Raw genomic sequence first — 8,456 nt, 5'->3', positions numbered from 1 at the left:
GATAAGAGGTGGTGGTGAACAGCTGTTTTGAAGGCCTGCAGGGAAGAATGGGAATGAATAGAGTGAGGGAGTTTATTCCAAAGGCAGGAAAAAAGAGGAATGAAAGAGTGAAGGTGAGCAGTGATTCGTGATTTTGGTACTTTTACCAGAAGGGGGTTGCTGGCGAACCTTGAGCGCCTTGCGGAAATATGGCAGTCGACATATCGCAGACAGAGCGGGGGAGGGAGGGGGGCAAGACCGGAGAGGAGATGGTAGAAGACAGAAAGACCACCAACCTGCCTGCGGTGAGAGAGTGAGAGGCCCATATACTCAGCTTCATCGCGGGAGATACCAATGATCCTAAACGCCTTGGTTCCCACAGCTTGTAGCCGAGAAAGGTGAGAGGCAGGAGCACCAGCCCAGAGACGAGAGCAGTACTCCATCAGGCTCCAGACGAAAGCTTGGTTTGTGTTCAGGAGCTCAGGTGGGCTGAAGAAGGACTTTGCACGATGGAGGATTCCCAGTCAGAGTCGGCGACTGGCTTTGGAGGCCAGCTTGGAAATGTGGCTTTCCCAGGAAAGATCATGGCAGAAAGTGAGACCCAGAAGCGTGAATGAAAGGACTTCTTCCAGAGGATTGTTGAGAAAGTCGATGGGGGTGGGGTGGGGGGGGTTCAAAACAGTCCTTTCCGAGAGACACAGTGAGAGTGTGAGATTTGTCCGGATTGAAAGGCATGTTCCACGTGTTGGACCAGTTTGTGATTTTATCCAGATCTGCAGTGAGTGAAGAAGCTGCTGCTGCCGGTCTGAGGGATGACAGATGGTATGGCAAAGGGATAAAGAGGATTTTCCAGAGAGTCGGAGACATCATTGATGAAAACCAGAAAAAGAATAGGGCCCAGAACGCTACCTTGAGGAACTCCAGCATGGACAGGAAGAGGGGGTGAGAGAACTCAATTTAAGGCCACACGTTGGCTGTGACAGGAGAGGAAGTCTGCGAGCCATAAGTGGAGATGGCCTTGGATACCATAAGAAGAGAGTTTGATGAGCAGGGCAGGGTACCAGACCGTATCAAAAGCACGCGATATGTCTTGGGATATGGCTCTGATTTCATGTCTGGCACTTAGTTCCTCCATCCATTGTTGGGAGAGCAGAAGCAGCATATCCAGGATAGTGACCTGGTCTGAAACCAAATTGATGATCGGAAATCAAGCCATTGGAGAAGAGGAAGGATTTGATGTCTGAAGTGATGATGGATTCCATAACCTTGCTGATAATTGGGAGAAGGCTGATTGCTCTGTAGTTGCAGGGATCGGTTTTTGCACCTTTTTTTTATGCAGCACAGTCATGTTTGCTGATTTCTGAAAAAATGAGAGGGTGAATAAAACAGAGAGAGGATGAGCAAGAGCAGAGGAGCAGGTTTTTAGGACATGTGGGCTGATGCCGTCTGGACCGGTTGCAGAATCTGATTCGAGGTTTGACAAGCTCTCCACTTTGTCAGAAGAAAAGGACACAGAGTCCAGAGTCAGTGGGCACAACTGGGTAAGGTGGGTACAGAAAGCGATGGGTTTCGGAATAAGATTTTGATGCAAACACTGAGTTTAGGCATTCAGCTTTTTCACGTGCGGTATCAGCAGTGCGGCCATTTGAGGTAAGGGAGGGGATGAAGGGAGAACAGACACCAGAAACAGATTTGATTAGATGCCACCAGGATTTGGAGGAGGGAGAGAGGTTTGAGAGTTGACTTGAGATTTGAAATATGTTTTTTTTTTGGCTCTCCTAAAGGTTGATACACACTTTTTCTGAGCTTTGTGGAAGGAACTGAGATTGCCTTTGGTTGGATTTGCCTTCCATGAGGCAAAGGCAAGTTGTTTCAGGACAATTGCCTCACCACAAGCTTCAGTGAACCAAGGGCGGGAGGAACGGTAGGACAACTGAAAACGAGAGGGGATAAATCTGTTCATGAGGGAGAGCAAGTTTCTGTGAAAGAATTCCCAGGATGGGTTGATGTTGGAGAAAGTAGCGATGGGAGACCAGTCTAGAAGTTTGATGGCTGCTTGGAGACCCTGCCAGTCAGCCTGAGTGAAATACCAGACTCGATGGCGCTGAGGTGGTTCTCTAATAATTGCCAGAGAGATGTACACTTTGACAAGGACGTGGTCAGAAGAACCGATTGGAGCAGAGGAAGAACAGCAGATATTTTCAGGGAAACTTGTCAAAATCAGATCCAGAAGAGATGGAGTAGCGTTGGTTGAGATCCGGGTTGGGAAATTGACCGATTGAGTCAGTCCCAATGAGTCGCAGAAGTCTTGCTGAAGTGCCATGGCAGGTGAGAGAGGTAACCACACCCAGCCAACTGGCGTGATGACAATTGAAGTCACCACATATGAGGAAGAGAGAGTTGGGATGAGAGGATAAAGGAGAGGATCTTCACCAAAATCTAATTTTATTTTGACCTTTTGATCTTTTGACCTCAAATCCAATAGGCTTCTTGCTTATGACAAACTCTACCATTCTGTGATGTTTCATGAAGATCTGTTTAAAATTGTGACCTGTAGGCGATAGACAAACAAACAAACAAACAAACAAGAAAGATGTCGTGCAGAGCACGATACTTACAAAATCTATAAAACAAATTTGACCTTAAAAATTGCTGGTTGAATTAAATGACCAAATATGCTAATCCTCTTCAAATTTCAAGTCAATCCGATGAAAATTGAGGATTTTAGAAATCTCACCTAAGTTGTTGACCTTGAGCCTTTGTTGACCTTTTGACCTCAAAAACAACAGGCTTCTCGCTTATGATAAACTCTACCATGTCGTGAAGATCGGTTTAAAATTGTGACCTGTCGGCGATGGACATACAAACGAAGAAACAGACAAACAAAATAACAAACGCGACCAACCAATATACTGTACCTTGAAAAACATTCGACTTGTGCAAGTAACAAACAGGTGAAAACATAACCTCCATTGACTTTCGGTGACATCGGTAATAATCCATCTTAAGTCAAAGCTATTGAAAATGAGTGATGTGTGTGTGACGGGTACAGCATGGCCACGGACGCCTGAACCGTTTTGTGGTGTCGTGCGACGATCCCTTTGTCTCTGTCTTTCTCTACAGTGACCCGAGGCTCATGGGAAGCTTGTACGTGTATATCGCAAGGACGGTGGAGATATTGAGCAACAATTATGTGCTTTCACTTGGCTTACAAGGATGTAAGTCGACAATAACAACGCACACGGTACATGGGATTTGAACGTGGGATGCATGGTGAGTTGTATGCGCTCAGATGAGAGCAACAAACAGACCAAACCCTTGTCTGCACTGTCACGAAACTTCTGTAATGCAACGCACAATCTTTATCATTCCTATCATCATCATGTGACAACTTCACCCCTCCTTAACATCGGCATTATGACGTCATTGCGTCATCGTTCTCACGTCAACAGTCGCAGTGCCATCATGATCATTGCCACTTAGAATCCTTGACCCTTTCCACCAATTGACCCTATTTAGATACTTTAGATATTTTAGACCCCTTAGCTTTAGACTCCTAAAGACCTTTACACCCTTTAGACCACTTGACCCTTTGACCTTTTGACCCATTTGATCCTGTTTGGACCCTTTATACTTTTTAGATCCTATCGACCCTTTCGACCTGTAACTACTGTTGAAGCATAACCTTTAGACCCCTTAGACCTTTTAGATACTCTTATACCATTAATATCCATTGACCTAATGGACTACTTCGTCCCCTTGACCCTTTATTCCTTTTATACCCTTTTACCATTTTACCAAAGACGATTACCATGCACCTTAGACCTTGTTTGACCCCTTTAGACACACACCACACAAACTTCTATCGAGTCTTCTTGCAATGTACAGACTATACTTTTTTTCAGCAAGTAATGCACAATCTCCACCCACCTGGAGGGTGGGTACTCTCCAAGGTGGAAAAAAATTTGCATATTGGGTCACTGAATTGGTTCACCAATCAAAACCTGGAAGCATGGTGTTTATTTGGATTTCACAATTACCATGCTATGCTTGACATCTTTCTTGTTTGTTTGTCTGTTTGTGAGCAGGATATCTCACAAAGTTATGGACGGATTCAGACGAAACTTCGTGCACAGGTTGGGTGCATGACAAGGACCGAGTGATTCGATTTTGGTTTCGATCTCGATAGGATAATTTTTTTAATTCACAAGTGATTCTTCATCATTAAAAGATAGGGCCAAAACCGTTTTATAGCATGATATCTCAAACATTTTTTTTTTTTGTATTAATAGTCAAAGCTTGTGGAAGAGCTACTACAGGGTGGCCACAATGTCTTGTCACCCGTTGTAAAAATTGTGACATTGCCTTTTATCATATTAGCTGACAACACTGAAGGATTCTACAAGTTATACCACGTACATTTGCAGTACCCTTTTACTTTATTACACATTTTACAGCACGTGACACAAGCCTTAAGTGTCCAGTGGATCTGTTTGTGCTCCATCATTGTCATTCCAGAGAATCATTTTGCACCATGTTCTGGGTGGGACATTTCCCGGAGCATTGGTGGGGTGATACGATTAAAAGGAGGTCTCACTTCACATGGTTACATTTACTCAATACGAAAAAGGGGTAAAAAGGAAACGAATCAACACTCTGCACACAAAGGCAATGTCACAATTTTTACAAGGGGTGACAAGACATTGTTGCCACCCTGTGCAGTGAACGGATCAAGATGCAACGGACAAAAAAACAGGCCGCAAAACACGCATGCATGGGTGGATAAAATGGATACAGAAGGAAACTCCAAGATGGGAAAACTGAAAAATTGGGAGGATGAGGGATTTGGGTGTGGGTTAACGAGGGTAGAAAATGTCATGGTTTGTTTTTTATTGGACACAATCTAAGACGGTGGTGAACAGCTGTCTTGAAGACCTGGAGGGAAGAATGAGATTGAAGAGGATGTGGAAGTTGGTTCCACAGGTAGGGGAAAAAAAAAAAGGAGGAATAAATGAGTGCAGGTGAGCAATGATCCTGGATTTTTGGACGTCATAGACGGATTTGGACGAAACTTGGTGGATGAGTTTTGGTAGGTGGCAAGAACAAGCCCATTAGATTTTGGTAAAGGTATGGATGTAGATCCAGCCTATCAGTGGGATATAAAACGTTAACTAATCAGCCTGGCGGAGGTATGTGCTCCAAGGAGCGCCGTATGGTAACACCTGATTTATACACACGTTATAAAAACTTGTTCCGAGTGTGCGATGCCACCGATGGAAATACAACAGACGTTGCACAATGCTCGAAACTCCTTAAAAAGCACGCACGACAGACACACTGGTTGGACATGCTGGGTGTGGCTCGACCATCCATTAAAAAAAAATATATCAAAAAGGAATGATTTTAAAAGTGTCAGTGGCTAAAGTAATGGGCCGGCGATGATCAAAAGCAAAAGCAGTCTATCAATCCATGCGTTATCAGGACGTGGATATTATGGAAAGGGAGACGCACGACCATGTAATGCGTCGCGTTCAGCGGGCGAAGCGTTCGAGCGCTGCGGCGCGAATGCATTTCCCGCACATCACGACGCATGCGGAGAGAAAGGACGGAGTGACCTGGGAAATAAAAAATTGTCCCGCATTCCACATCGTGTAAATTTGTTTGAAATATGCGCCACCACTCGGTAAATCAGCGCGATGAGCAACGGCAAATTGCGAGTGGCCTTTGCCGTGGGTTTTTACGCTGCGCATGCAAGCCCAGTGAGGGTCTTGCCCTCCCGCTCTTCTATTATGAAGACGTGAGCTTCAGATTCGAACCACAAGCACCCTTTCGAAAGGCTCAGGGGTCATTCACTTCAGATAACTGGAAGGGGTCGCCGAGGGAATCACATTTAGGATTCAATGGGTCTCGGGTGTAAGGGGTCACCGAGGGAATCGCATTTAGGACTCAATGGGTCTCAGGTGTAAGGGGTCGCCGAGGGAATCGCATTTAGGACTCAATGGGTCTCAGGTGTAAGGGGTCGCCGAGGGAATCGCATTTTGCATTCAATGGGTCTCAGATGTAAGGGGTCGCCGAGGGAATCGCATTTCGGACTCAATGGGTCTCAGTTGTAAGGGGTCGCCGAGGGAATCGCATTTAGGACTCAATGGGTCTCAGGTGTAAGGGGTCGCCGAGGGAATCGCATTTAGGACTCAATGGGTCTCAGGTGTAAGGGGTAGGGAATTCAAACTGACAATGTTTCTCGTTTAGTACATGACTAAAGGGACTTCACTGGCAAATTTTGTCTCTGCTCTGACACCGCATTCCTTGTTCCACCACGTTCCAATATTTTCTTCCAAGTATTGTCCGATCAGCTTCCTCAACTTTATTCTGCACCCCTCCTTGCTTCAAAAATTTTTTTTTCACTCAAAAAACAAATCATTAACTCAATCTGTCTGTACTTCTGTACTGCCTGTGCTTCATTCCTGATCACCTCCTTTTCTCAAAATCTCCAAACTGAATCTTCATTGAATGAAACGCGTCTTCCTTTAAAGGCTTTTAAGAACACTTTAAAATGCTCACTTTCCTTACTTCTCCATTAGGAACACTCCACTGTTCTTCTTTATCATGATCTATTCTTCTCTTTCTTCTTACACACAAGGCTAATTTCCCAAACCTGTCACTCTAAAAAAGGCTGGGCCAATAAACCCTCCTCCTGTACCTACAGCACCACTTTCCTCCATACCTTCAACAACCATTCATTCCACCTCTCCCATGATGTCTGTTCCGTATATCCACATTGGCAATCTTGGGAAGTCCAATTTGCAGATGTTGTCTGCAGAGGACAATCAATTCCGCTTCACGTCCATTGACAGTGTCAAACCTCTCGATGTCAGTGGACCCCCCCCCCCGCCCCCCACATCTCCATGTCCGTGTCTTTCCAAACCCACCCGTTTTCTCAGCATCCCTTGACTTCATGTCATCCTCTTTCTGCATCTTCCCATCCCACTCCCTCAAAGCTCCCCCTCCCCCCCCCCCCCCCCTGATTTCCCCCATCTCCAAGCTTCCCCACCATCCCGCATCCCTCCAGCTTCCGCAGAGTCCTGCACCATCCAAGCCGCTCTCCCCCCACCCCATACCATCCCAGCTTCCCCCACTGGGAGGTGGACAAAGGCGGTTTTGAGGTGAAGAATGTACAACACTGATCACACACTATCCCTTGATGAGACCCTCTCACAGACATCGCAATCAGCACAGATGTACACAATCACCCATCCATACTCGACCTACCTACAAGCTCTGCCATCACACACTCTCCCTTGATGAGACCCTCTCACAGACATCACAATCAGCACAGATGTACACAATCACCCATCCATACTCAACCTACCTACAAGCTCTGCCATCACACACTCTCCCTTGATGAGACCCTCTCACAGACATCACAATCAGCACAGATGTACACAATCACCCATCCATACTCAACCTACCTACAAGCTCTGCCAATGTCCTGTTCCGATTTTTCAAATACTCAGAGTAAACTTTCCCTACATCATTTGGTGTTAGGTGTACCACAACCAACATCTTCCTGCAATGACCCGATACAATGTCATTTAACCTTCCTTCAATGACCCTATAAACTCCTGCTCCTTCAAAACTACACACAACTCTGTCTAAAATCCATCCCACAGAATGGCAAATTGAAATATTTAACAGTTTAATCACCAACAAAAACTCCCTGGCATCATTCCCACCTATCTCTATTGCTGCACCCTCATTACACCCTCACCACTGCCTGCCCTCGCTTCCACCTCACCACTTACTGCTCCCACTACACCCTCACCACTGCCTGCCCTCACTTCCGCTTCACTGCTCTCGCTACTCCCCTCACCACTTACTGCTCTCGCTACCCCCCTCACCACTGACTGATGACTCTCACTACCACTTCCCACTGATTCCAATCGCTACCCCTCATCACTGACTGCCATCGCTACCCCCTCATGAGGTATTAAAAACTTGAACAAATGGAGAGGGGGGGGGCACCAAAAACGCCCCTTGCATGGGGTGCCATTTCATCTAGAGGCAGCCCTGGATGTTGGTACCTCTCTCACAAGCCTTGGCATTTCAGCCAAGGACTTATGTGACTCCATAGCACTGACTCAATCTGTGAACTGTCCGACCCGGATTTCTCCAAATGGCCAATCTTCCCTTCAAAACTTGGTGATGCCCAATTTCCCCGCTAATGTCTCCTGCTCTTTCTCGGCCCCAATTGATTCATCTGATCATGTGCATGTGGGAGTTTATATCTCTCTGACTATTCTCAGAGAGCCACCTCAGCACCAGTGAGTTTAGCAGTTCACTCAGGCAGACTGGCAGGGACTGCAAGCAGCCATCTCACTTCAGGACTGGTCACATATCTGCTACACCTGACATTAACTCAACCTAGCAATCCTTCCACAGAAACCTGCTCTCTTATGCACAGATTAATCCCATTTCAT

The sequence above is a fragment of the Eptatretus burgeri genome, chromosome 13 (genome assembly GCF_056783735.1).
Source record: "Eptatretus burgeri isolate ZD-2024b chromosome 13, Ebu_testis_v1, whole genome shotgun sequence".
Classification (NCBI taxonomy): Eukaryota; Metazoa; Chordata; class Myxini; order Myxiniformes; family Myxinidae; genus Eptatretus; species Eptatretus burgeri.
The sequence above is the reverse complement of the archived record's forward strand: the minus strand, read 5'-3'. Positions refer to the sequence as shown.